Source organism: Cladophialophora bantiana (assembly GCF_000835475.1).
Source record: "Cladophialophora bantiana CBS 173.52 unplaced genomic scaffold supercont1.5, whole genome shotgun sequence".
NCBI classification, from domain to species: domain Eukaryota; kingdom Fungi; phylum Ascomycota; class Eurotiomycetes; order Chaetothyriales; family Herpotrichiellaceae; genus Cladophialophora; species Cladophialophora bantiana.
In genome coordinates this window covers 21,493-35,231 of record NW_015971579.1, presented here as the reverse complement: position 1 = coordinate 35,231, position 13,739 = coordinate 21,493, and positions in this window count along the sequence as shown.

Here is a 13,739-nt window from a genome sequence, read left to right as displayed (position 1 = left end):
TAAGAGTTTCTAGCGTAACATAGTTAGCTAGTATAAGATAACCTAGATAATACTATCTTCTAGGATGACATTAATAGTGATGTCGAGGAAGATTAGGGCACTTAGGTAGCAATCCGCCTTAGTCTTATTAATGAGGTTAAGAAGAATTCTAGGCTAAAAGAAGCTATTAAGTCCGCCCTATTAGACTTAATGTTAAAGGACTTTAAGCCTACTAAAAGTTTTTAAGACTCTCGACTATACGCTAATTAAGCGGCAGCATTTAGAATTAGTCGAGCTCGATAAAGGTGAGGAAAGGCCCTTAAATTTACTTATTATAATGGCTATAACTAATTTCACCTAGTCTACATCCTTAGATTACGTCTACTAGCTACTAATCATAGTTAATCTTTCGCTACGGTGTGATGCGGTAACTAGTAGCCTTAGCTAATAAGTGTAAGAAGCTTAAGAAGCTAGGAGATCGCTATATATACTTCTACGACATCGCCTAAGTTTTGTAAGCTATTTAGGCAGGGGAGATTAAGACTAACGTCTTAAATCTTAGTCTTTATCGTTAAGCGTAATCTTTTACAATTCTAGGAGAGATTACTACTCGTTGAGCGTATATGGACGTAGATAAGTAGTCTCCTAGTTATTATAATAGCTATTACTAATATGCTCTAGCTAGTTTCACCTCCCCTAATAGATACTTTACGAAGATTAATCGAGATCTTCTATGATCTCTTTAGGGTGTAGATACCGATGAGTGAATTAATCTTCTTAGTTCTACTAACTAGTGGTCTAACGATCCGAGATAATACTTATAATAAAGCTTTAAACTAAGATTAGGTTAGACTAATAACTATTGAAAAGGACTAGTAGTTATAAAGGAGAATAAGGTAGTTTCTAGGTGGGAAGATTATCTTCTTTATAATAGTGCCCCCTATAATATTATTTAGAATAGATTCTTTAGGGCTAGTACTATCTAATTAAAGATATGTATTTAGAAACTGTGAAAAGAGGTGATAATGACGGTTACAATATTAATATAAAAGGGATAATAAAGACTATTACAATTTCTCTACGCTTTCTTACACTTCTAGGGTACTTTAACTTAATAAGAGTTAGCTTTAGATATTGTAATTTAGAGAAGACTTTAGAGCCGTAAAAACTATATCATTTCTTACTTTTATTAGTCCACTCTAATAATAATCTACTCTATTCGAATATCTTTCTTCCGAAAATGCCATCACTATAAGGTTCGCTAATCTATTAAGGGCAGTTAACTTCCCCTAGACGTAGTCGAACGAATATAACTATCTTATAGATTATCGAATAAATCTCTTCCGAAAAAGATTAATTAGTAATATGATCTAATAAATAAGATACTATAGAAGTCTAGAATATTTAGTAATAATAAACGTAATGACGTCGTAATAATCTAGATATTAAGATCGTCTAGGATGTTTCAACTCTATCCGCATTAGTCTAGAAGGTATTTCGCGCTATTACTATCGTTAAGGATGAAATACCACTCGTCTAGTGTCTACGCTATTAGTGTACTCTCAACCATTCTAGTAATGATAACATAGGAACGACTACGCTTCGCCGATATATTGAACGATAAATATATTAAGAAATCGTAAATGTCACGAACCCACCGTTGTCCCTAAGTACTCTACGCCCTCCACCCGAATCGGGTGGACGGTATAGAAAGAAAAGGAAAGGATAAGGCAAAGGACGGTTGAGGCACAAGGCTATCGGTTAACGCTGCCTTACCCTTTTCACGTGACAGAAAGAGGGGAAGCTATAAGAGTCTCCTCTCACCTGAATCGGCTGAGAGAGAACTCTTCCTTTTTCTCAAGCGTTGAGTCGTTGTCAATAGGGCTACGTGAATAGAACAAGGCATTCAGCTACTCCAATTCCTTTGTACCTACTGCGTTGCGTAGGTCCCTGATAGTAAAACAGAAGGGCGTATAGTCTATTAAGGAGTACTTCCAAAAGAAAAATGAATGTTTATTATAATAATTATTATATTATTACTAATATAACTATAGTCTCGTTAACGTCTCCTTAAGAATACACTAAGATATTCATAAGAAGCGTTTAATCGATAACTAATTAATGTAGTCGCGTCTCTCTAAATATCCTTTAACGCTATTAAACATATCGAATTCTAGCGCCTTATTTAGATGGTAGTAGCTACGCCTATAAATGCTCCTCCTAAAGTTCTATCGGCCAAAGAGATTCGACGATAACTAGATATATAGATTAATTAAGCATAAAAAGAAATGCTAACGAGGATTCCGATAAGTGAAAGGATATTAATCGCGGTTAATTATTGAATAAGTCTATACTACTTATTCTTTCTCGTAATTACTAAGTAAGATCATAATATTAACGATATAATGATTCCGGACTAATATTAAAGCTACTTTATTAATTATAACTAATATTATTATAAAGTCCTTCTAGAGTTTAAATATATCACTAGGTCGTACACTAATTAGTAGCTCGCGTAAATTATCCTTAATACATTGAACGATTATAATCTACTACCTAATCGAATCCTTAGTGTTACTGGAGATAACGCTGCAAACAACGACACGATGGTTAACTAACTCCAAGATACTATTACTATCGTCCAGACCGAGCTACTAGATATACGTCTAATATATGTTCCCTATCTTACTTATATTATCTAACTAGCCGTAAGGGTACTTATCGATATCGTTAAGATTATAGTAAGAAATAGTAAGGTTATTAAAGAATAGAACGAGAAGAACCTAAATTCAATAGTACATTTTATTATAAGTAAGGATGACGGTGCCCCTTAGACTCTTCGAAAGGTAAGTAGAACCTTCGTAAAGTCGTCTATTATAACAACTATTGTAATAATTATTTTAGCTTCGAGAAGTTATTATTAAGATCAACGCTAGCCCCCAGCGTCGCTAGAAATTCCATAGTGTATAACTTTAACGTCGAAAGCTAATTAATCTTATTTAAGACGTAAATACTCGTTAGAACTCGACCCTATAAATGATTCGACGAGCTCGGAAACTTAAATACGTAATTAAGACTTTCATTAAACGATTTCTAGAAGAGAAGATTAAAGAACTATCTATAATTGAATGGAAATATATTAACTATCTCATTAAGATTCTCTACCTATTTAATAGATATACTAAGATAATTAGAATATCTACTAGTACTTTAATAGTTCATCGAGTCTTTACGGTCTATAATTAGCTTTTTAATTACCTTAACGAATATATTTATCTTCTCGAGAGAAAAAGGATCTTATAGAAAGTAAAGATACGTAAGGCTGTATTTAAAGCGAGAGAAAAGCTTTCGAAATACTACGATAAAACGAGAGATAATCTTAGTGACCTCTATATTACTGTAATAGTACTCGCACCAGAGTATAAGCTTACTTTCTTTAAGTTAGAAGAGTGAGAAGAAGATAATTTCCTACGCTATTACTAAATAAGGTTAGTACGTTATAATATCTATTATATTAGCTAATTTTACTAGCGAGATTATTATCGAAGCTATCTTAATAAATTAATTTCCGAACGCTAGGCTACTCTAACGAATCGAACACTACCTCCTTCTATCATTAAAACCGATCTAAGTTTAGAGAGTCGGATAATATCGTCGCTATTATTAACCCCGATCTATTAATACTCTACCTTAAAGCGGAAGTCTAGAGATTTTCTTAGTCGTCTACTCTTAAGTCGCTAATCTAAAAAAGTAAGAACGACCTAAGAGATATTAGAACTCAATGAATATCTATAGAATGTATTAAGTGAGGACCCCTTAATTATTATATTATTATTACTAATATAAGATATAGATTTTAGTCTTAAACTAGACTAGATTCTCGAATACTGAAAGACTACTTAAAAACGATGGCCTATCCTTGCAGTACTTACCCGAGAAATTCTCGTAATTCCTGCTGTAGGGGTGAGCGTTAAGCGTCTTTTTAACGTTGCTCGAGATATCTATTTATATCGTCGCTATAATCTTAAGGCTAAGACACTACGATTACTTATGCTATTAACGTATATTAACTATTCTTCTATATAAGAGGAATATCGATAGATTACTCTCTCTAACCTGGAGGAATAGAAGGACGAGACTCTAAGTTTCGACGATAAATTAGAGAAGGATTTTACTAAAGATGATCGAGTTTAGAATCTAATTAGCGAAGACGAGGACGAAGAAAATATTCTATATTAAGATACTGAGATCAATAATCGGCACGACACTATGGAGTAAGAGACTAGCCAATGTGACGATTAATATAACGATTAGAGTAGTACTCAAGACATTCCTTAGAATAATTATCGACAATCACAACTACGGAGATTCTTTCCGCGCCCATCGAAATTAGTTATACTAATTTATCCTCGCTTAATTCAGAGCTCTTACGGAAGTAGCTCTCGACGAGTCTCTATTTCTAAGTAAACGAGAATCGATACTCTTAATTTTGGTGGAGACTTATTACTTACTCCTTTACGAGTATTACGATCTTTAATTCCTATAAACGCATTAAATAATAGAGGTAGGAGGGACTATATACTTAATAAGGAGCCTTAAGGCTAAATCCAGGGAGCTAGAAGCGATAAGGGAAAAGATAGAGAGGAATAAAGGAGTTAGGAGTTCGAGGTAAACTATGATTAGCTATTAGCTATCGTATAATAACTACGATTATAATAATCATTATAATAAATATTTAGAATCTCTTATAAGAAGGTTCTAAATATAGTTATATATACTAAAGTTTTAGTATATATACGTAATAGTTTATAACGTTATATACTATATATAATCTCTTAGCGAGTTTTTAGGTCGGGTCGGGTCGGGTTAGATCTATATCTAATTCGTTTCTTAGCGGGTTAAGTTAGCCTAAATAGGAACCCAACCCGACCTAAAAACCCGACCCGACTTAAAATTCGCCGGGCTAACCCGGCCTATGTTAGAGCCTAGATCGTATTAATTCTCTAAATAGATATACTCTAGACTTATAATATTTTCTTACGGGGAACGCCTAATATCGGAGCGTCTAGAAAAGCTAATTATTAAACCTAACTTAATATTATTTAAGAAGGAAGTCTTAGTGAAAATTCTATATAATCGAGAAGGCGCTTTAGCCTAGAATATCGAAGAGATTAGAAGGATTTATTACGATGTAGCGCCGCCTTAGACGATTTAAACTATATCGTATATTCTATAGTAGGCGAAGAGTTTTCTAGTCTCTAAGATACTTAAGCCGATCGTAATTAAGCTAGTTAAAGATAAGATTTAGTCGCGTCTCTTCGAGTTTAGTTATAGCTCGTATAGGAATCTCTTCTTTCTAGTTAAAAAGAAAAAGTCTAGAGAATATCGACTAATAATTATTACTTAGAATATTAATTCGGTGATAATAAGGGACGCTAACTTATCTTCTTCTTAGAACGACTTTACTAAAGAATTCTTAGAGATGTGAATAACTTCTCTCTTAGACTGGCTTTCTAAATACGATTAAATAGAGCTCGTAAAGGAGAGCCGAGATCTTACGGATATTTATACACTTATTAGATTAGTTCGATGCGTAATATTATCTTAAGGAGCGACTAATTCTATAGCCTAGTTCGTACGTATTACGAATCGCATCTTACACGAATAGATTCCGAAATGTATACGATTATTCTTAGATAATATCGCGGTAAAAGAATTAAAGATCGATTACGGATAGAAAGAAATAGTTCTAGAAATACGTCGCTTTATATTAGAGTATTTAACGAATCTAGACGAGATACTAACTAACCTCGAAAGGATCGGCGCTACGATTATAGACTAGAAGCTATAGCTCTATATAAATGAAATCGAAGTAGTTAGGTACGTCTATAATTAAGATAAACGATATTCTTAAGAATCGAAGACTAATAAGATTCGAAACTAGCCTATTTCGACGAACTAACTAAAGCTTCATAGTGTAATGGGAGAAGTTAGAAGTGGTGGATAGAGTTATGATTGGCTGGGGCGCCGACCCTAGACTATGGTTCTTCTTATATAGTTCTGGGGGACTATCTTTCATAGACAACATAAGTAACCAAGTTACCAATAGAGAGGACTTCTTCTAGTTGAGTGTGCGCGTTGAGAAGAGACCATACCCACCGCCGTACGAGTTAATACCCATGGCTAGTAGCCTCGCCCCAGTTCAATAGCTTTCTTAGAATCTACGTATATTATTATATCTAGATCTTCTATTTCGTAATTATTACTAAATCGTTATACGCCTTACTTCGAAAGAATATAGTTTAGATCTAGAAAAGAGCTTACGATGAAAGTATAAGCGCCTTAAAACTTATTTTATCGTCGCCTTCTACTTTAGTTAGCTTAGATTATAGTGAGGGTAGCGAATAGATTATTCTTATAGTTAACGCGAGCGACCGAGAATAGAGAGACGTAATTATATAAATTAATCTAATTATCGAAATACGCCGAGCTATAAAGTACGAGAGCGAAGTATAAGTAAAAGCCGAGCTAAAATACGATATCCTTAAGAAAGAAGCTCGGGAATTACTAAAAGTTCTTAAGAAGTTTAAAAGATAATTATATACTATACGCTTTATCGTGAAAACTAACGTAATAACTCTCACTACGTAACTTAATCGATAATCGATAGATTTACTAAGAGTAATAGTTAATTAATAATTAGTCTAGATTTATAAATTCGACTTTAATATATAATATATATCTAGTAAGAAAAATATAGTTATGAATACTCTATCTCGTCGTCCTTCGACCGAGAAAGATCTTAAAGAGGCGAAGAGAGAAGAAGAGATTAACGATTAGATCGAGGTGAGAATACTAATCGTTCGCGGAAATATTCGTCCGATTAAATAGAACGCTACTCGCCGAGATTTCGTAATAGTGCGATCGATAGTAGTACGCGCGAAGAATCGATTCGCGAGCTTAGTAGTACCGCGCGTAGTTTAGCTCTTCGAAGATAAATACTCGGAAGGTTCGAAGTAGCTTACGAAGTATCTTTAAGATTAATAGCGTTCTCACGGAATAAGTAATAAGGATTTCCGATAGTTATAAAAGAATTTAATGAACTTCTTCGTCCGCGGGGACCATTTATTTAGAAAACTAATAGTGAATAAACTAAGTAGACGGATAGTTAATAATAATGCTAAGAAGAAGAGAATTCTCGAAGTAATGTATAATAATACTAGACACTTTAAACGTAAAGCTATATATTAGTGAGTGATCGATCGTTATTTCTAGAAGAGTTAGTATCGGGACGTCTAGAAATTCGTTAAGACCTACCCGGAATATTAGTTCCGCGAAAGTAGGAGATTATATAACGAGATGTTCTTAATATTAGTTGATATACGCTGAGAGTAAATTAGTATCGATTACATCTTAATGCCGATATCTTAAGGGAAAAGATATCTTATGAAAGCGCGAAGTAATATAAGTGGCTAGATTAAATCTAGAGATATTATATCTACTAATAGTATAATAGTGGCGAAGTTTCTATACGAAGAGATTATCTATCGTTATAGTCTATTTAGAAGATTAGTATATAATAACGGACCTAAGAATAAGAAATAAATAAAAAGACTCGCCGAAAAATATAGAATTAAACGCGTAATTACTTCGGCCTACTACTCTTAGATAAATAAATAAATAAAGATAGAATATAGAGATATTATGAATACTCTTTTAAAAATATACTAAACGAATGAGAGAGATATATAAATATACTATCTTTATATTATTCTTTAGATAAATCGAATAACTATTAAAGTCGATATCGAAATAACACTATATAAGATCGAATTCTTAGATAGATTAATTTTATCGATTAAGCTTAAGATTACGATCTAGAATATTATAAATTAAGATAAGATTATCGATACTATGGACTTAATTACTATAAGGCCCGGGTCCTCGAAAGACGAAGTAAAGATCTAGAAGAGATAGTAGCTTATCTAAATAGAATGCGAAGGCTCGGGAAGGAATATTTCGATAAGCGATATAGTTTATATCTCGAATTATTTAAAGTAAGTATACTAATTCTTAGTTATAACATCGTAGAATTAATGAATATATCTATAGAAAAGAAATTAGTCTTTCGATAGTTTAGGCCGTTTAAAATTATGAAAGCGAATTAAGAGAAGGGTACGTATACGTTAGCGAAGCTTAATGAGGCCCGGCTAAGTAATATATATACTACTAGTCGCCTAAAGAGATTCTATTCGAGACTAGCGGACTTTCTAGCCGATATATCTTCATTATTAGAAGACTTCGCCGACGACGAAGAGTAGTAATAAATAATAATTCCGAATTCGCCGTACTTAGCGGAGAAGAAAGATTCTATAGACGTAGAGTTCTCTTCCTTAGAGTAGAGAGAAATCTACTTACGTCGTAGTCGTAGACTTCGAAATAAGGCGACGAGGCCGCCACTCTTAATAGTAGTAGTCGAAATTCCCCTTATAATCGACTAAATATAGAGAGAGTATAATAGTTTAAATATTTTAGAAGAATCTTTTAAGAGATGAACTACGTAGAGTTCGTTACTATCTCTTTCGCTTAGCTATTACGAAGCGATAGGGAAGATAACGCTCTAAATTTAAAGACTTACGGAAAGTTTATACGGAAGAGAACGGCGGTAGATATAGTCTTACGCTCGGACCGAACTACGATGCGTCTAAATCTACGACTCTATTAGCTCCGGAACCTCGCTAATAAAAGGAAGAAAAGAGGGAATGAAGTATCGTAAATCGTTTAGTTATAAAGAAAACACTACGAACGTAAGGAAGTAAGCGCGTACTCTAATTAGCTAAATTTATCTAAACACTATATAGAGAAAAATGAAGTACGCTAATTAGCTAAAATTTTACGGTTATCGGGGTAGCCGTCCTCGTCTAAAACGTTAAAAAATAAAGCGAATATTATAGCCCGAAGTATACTTTCATCGGAAAGTAATGACGCTAGGGAACGAGAGCTTTAAGAATTCTCGCTCACTAAGTAAGAATATCGTAAGACCTTTATAGATAACTAAAAGATTAATTATAGATAAGATAAATTAGGTAGCCGTATAGACTAAAGATAACGAGAAAGATATATACTAATAATACTACTAGTAACGATACTATCACTAGGAGGTCGAGTCTAGCACGGGATTAGTTCGGAGAGATAATTTAAAATGTAAAATATCGAGGTTTTATTATAGAGACTCCGGGATATATATATTTTTACTAGAGATAAATATAAGTATCTAGTTCTTATCTTTCTATTAATCTTTCTTTCGATTGCGATTCTACGATTTAATTCTTCGTTACTTATACTATTTCGAATTATTCTAGACTCTCTCGACTCGTTCTTTACTCTTAAAATTATCTTTCTAAGTAAGATTCTAAAAGCGTAAGCCTAGATATCTTTATATAACTTTATTATTAAGTTTAGTATTTCGACGACGATAGTTTAAACTAGTAAACTGGGGCGAGGCTACTAGCCATGGGCATTAACTCGTACGGCGGTAGGTATGGTCTCTTCTCAACGCGCACACTTAACTAGGGGAAGTTCTCTCTGTTGGTAACTTGGTTGCTTATGTATTATATGAAAGATAGTTCCCTAGAACTATATAAGAAGAATTATAGTCTAGGGTCGGCGCCCTAGCTAATCATAACGCTATTCACTACTTCTAACTTCTCCCATTACACTAGATTATCTTTTTCTTTTCTTTCTTTCTTCTCGGTTTCTTATCTTAATAATTCATTACGCTATTAAGATATTCGGAAATCCTAGGCTACTTTACCGAGACTCCTAATGATTTATCTAAATTCTACTTCTATAGCCGCTATTAATAGAGATACTAGATATTAAGTATCTAATGTCGGAATCATCGAAAATTAGTCTATTCTTACTATTAAATATCTAGACTATATTAGAGAAGTTACGCTTAAAGAAGCTATAGCTACTATAAATTAGGATAATGCGAATCGGGTTAAAGACTTCTATAGCTCTCTTAAATTAAAATATCGGTAAATAGACGAAATCCGCGACTTTATAGTCTAATGAGTCTACGACCTCACTAAAGATCTTCTAAATATTCGTATAGAGTTTTAAAAATACTCTAGTCTATATACTAAAAAGAAAGAGTTTAATAATAGACGAAATCGTTGCGTAGAGATACGTAATAAGTTACTCTCTAAATACGGCCGAATAAATAATATAAGTCTCTTTAATTATAAGTATAGAGAGAGAGGCGTTCTTATCCCGCGCGGAGGATTCGTGAAGCTTTCTACTTAGACGTTAGTGGAATTCTTTAACGAATTAATTATTCTATACGGAGAGAATGTAACTATACTCTTAGACTAGTATTAATTCGCTCGGAAACACTCACTCTAGTATAACGTAATATCTCTTCGGCTACTGTAAGTCGCCTCGTATAAAATAATAGCCCGTCTTACCCGAATTCGATAGAATCGACACTATAATACTTCGTCGCATCTAGTTACGGGGGACATTTAGATCGTTCTCGACGATAAAATACCTAACGATAATAGGCGAATCGCTGAGCGTAACCGTCCCGAGTAGTTAGAGATACTTAGCCGGTACGGATTTATAGAAGCGGCTAAGCTATACTAGGTAGGCGTTCTTCCTATAAACTATAATAATCTAATTATATTCGAAGGAAAATCTAGGCTAGTAGTACTACTTACTACGTAAGATTTAATTACTAAGAACGTTTTAGGCTCGGGAGTTCATCGACTCGTCACTTATTCTGGCACTAATAATCTCCCTATATCTCGAACGACGAATTTCGCCGGCCTTATCGATTCTTTTAATACTTTCGTAAGACGTCCGAATACGTAAACTACCCGAGACGATCGGACTTCTACTTCTACGGCCTTTACTACGTCTACTCTTATTACTCTAATTTCTATACGACTATAGTAAAGCGTCCTTTCGATACGGCCTAGTTTAATAGATATAGGACGAAGAAGTTTAATATAGCTTACGAAACTAAGAGAAGAACGCTCTATTCTTAGGAGTCGCGAATAAATAAATTAAATAAGAAATAATTTAATTAATATCTTAGGCGTTGTAAAGAGATCGCGGCTATAGATAATAACCTCTAGTCTAGGCTTCGTAGCTCTAAGTCCCGGCTATAATTTAAGTATAAAGAAGCTAAGAATTTCGGAACTCTTTTACGGAATCGAGATTAGATAGTAATTTATAAACTAAGAAATGCGTATTATTAGTTCTTTCGAAGCCGTCTTATTACTACACTTCCTTAGAAGAGATACGCTCAATAACTTACTAAATTTAATTCTAAATTCTAGAAGCTCTATCGTATTTATATAGTTAATGATTTAGAAGTATATAAGATAGATAAATTACGGAAGAAATATACTCTTAATTAGTCGTGAAGATATATAACGATACTACGAATTTAGAGCTAAAAAGATAATTAATGTATTAAGCTTACTTACTAGATATATATCTAGTCGATATATATTCGTCTATTTATATATAGCCGAGAAAGAAATCGCCTTATATCTAGAAGAATTAGAAAGAATCGCTGCGCCTTATAAAGATTCTATAAAGAATCTCGAATAATTAATAAAGTAGTAGGAAGAAAGGTTCGAGACGATAAATTACTAGGTTTTACTTAGCTATCCCGACTATAAGGCTATCGATGTCTTAAGTAGTACTCTTCGGAGCGCCCTACTAAGTCCTAGATATAACGGATAGATTAATTAGTCTTTCATCGATGCGGGAATTATAGTAAGTCGGAAAGAATTATATATAAGATGTATTATTATCTTAGGCGCCGCGTTTCTTTTCTAGATTAACTAATGTAGGAACGTAAATACATCGATGAAATTTAAAGTCTAGGGAAACGTCGACGATGGTATAAGACGACTTATTATCTTTAACGACGACTTAATAGATAAAGAGTATTATTAGCTAATCTTTATAGTCGATGAGATAATATAGTCGTACTCGATTATTAATTCGATATAAGGTAGATTAGATATAACTAAGATGGCACTCGATTTCTTCGTTCGGTGATTAAAGAAGAGCGTTTTTAGTATTCCACCCTAGGAAATACGCCTAGAATCTAATCTTTAGTAGAACACTAGTAATTATGGGCTCTAGGTAATTAAAAATTCTTTAGCGATCATTAATGCGGAAACTTACGAGACGACTTATTTATAAATGATCTTATCTAATATTTAAGTCGATATCGAGGATCGTTTCACTATCGCCTTAGAGATCTATAAGATAATTATGCGTAAATCGAAGCGTAGTAAAGATCTAGGGGCGTTGAAGAGCTCGAGTTCGAAGGGGTTAGATGAAAGATAATTAAATAACTTCGTAGAGCGTTTAAAGGATATGAAAAAGAATTAATATTTCCGAGAAGAATAGGCGAAAATTACAGTTAAATCTTGAGCGAGGCCGTTAAGGAAGCGAGCGATAATGGGAGGGATGTAATGGGAGAAGTTGGAAGTGGTGAATAGCGTTATGATTAGCTAGGGCGCCGACCCTAGACTATGATTCTTCTTATATAGTTCTGGGGAACTATCTTTCATACAATACATAAGTAACTAAGTTATCAATAGAGAGGACTTCCCCTAGTTGAGTGTGCGCGTTGAGAAGAGACCATACCCACCGCCGTACGAGTTGATGCCCATGGCTAGTAGCCTCGCCCCAGTTCACTAGAATATCTATTATAATAAGACACTAGCGTTTAATGATCTAGCGAGATTATCGAGGGTGACGGCGTTTAGAAACGGCCCTTAGTAATGAAAGTATACGGAAGATTAAGGGAGCTAAATCTAGCCGGGAGCCCGAAATACTTCCTTTTTTAAGTCGCTAAGCTCGTAGAGGGGAATCACCGCGACCTAATGCGTACGCTCCGAGGACGATGCCTATCACTTAGAACGCAACGAGGTTTCCGATCTATAGGTTTCTAGGTTCGAAATAGTGTAAAATATCTAATGCTGTTAAATTTCTATATTGGAGGACTCGGTTCAAGGCCGAGGAATTCCTTCTAAATGCTCGAACCGAAGTCCTTAAGCAATGTAAAGATCGTGTCTATAACTTCCCTAGACTTAGTAGTAATATCACTAAATTTCTTTACTTCTATTTTCCATTTCTAGATATACCTCTCGAGCTTTCGACTATTCTCTCGGACCTTATTAACGACGATCTTCATTCGAGCCGCCTTCTCTTCTACCTTTTATCTTACTTCTAACTCTAGGCTGGCTTATGCCTTCCACTTATTTAGCTCGCGAGCTAAAATCTCCTTAGTCTTCTTAAGCTCGTTAATTCTTACCGTGAAACTCACGTCTAATTTCACGAAATGGCTCTACTTTCACATATTTAGTTAGCCTCGTAGCCTAGGTGAAATCGTCCACAATAAGTATGCCTATCTATATATTTCCTATGGAGTTCATCTAAGACGCTTTACCGGAAGGCTTCTAAGTTGCGGCAACATAGTTATCGTCGATACATTTACACAGTTATTGAAGAGATTTAATGAAGAATTCACTTAGGTTCTTTATAAAGAGATGACCTATCGCTTCGGTTTTTTCCTATATATATGGGTCGTTGTCGTTTATTTTAATCCGTACATGGGATGATTCAACCGTAATTCTAAGCCTACTGTCTAGAGAGGCGTTATTAGAGCATCGACCAGATGTTAGTGCATCTTACGGATATTTACCGCTAACTTTTCTCGATATTTCCGA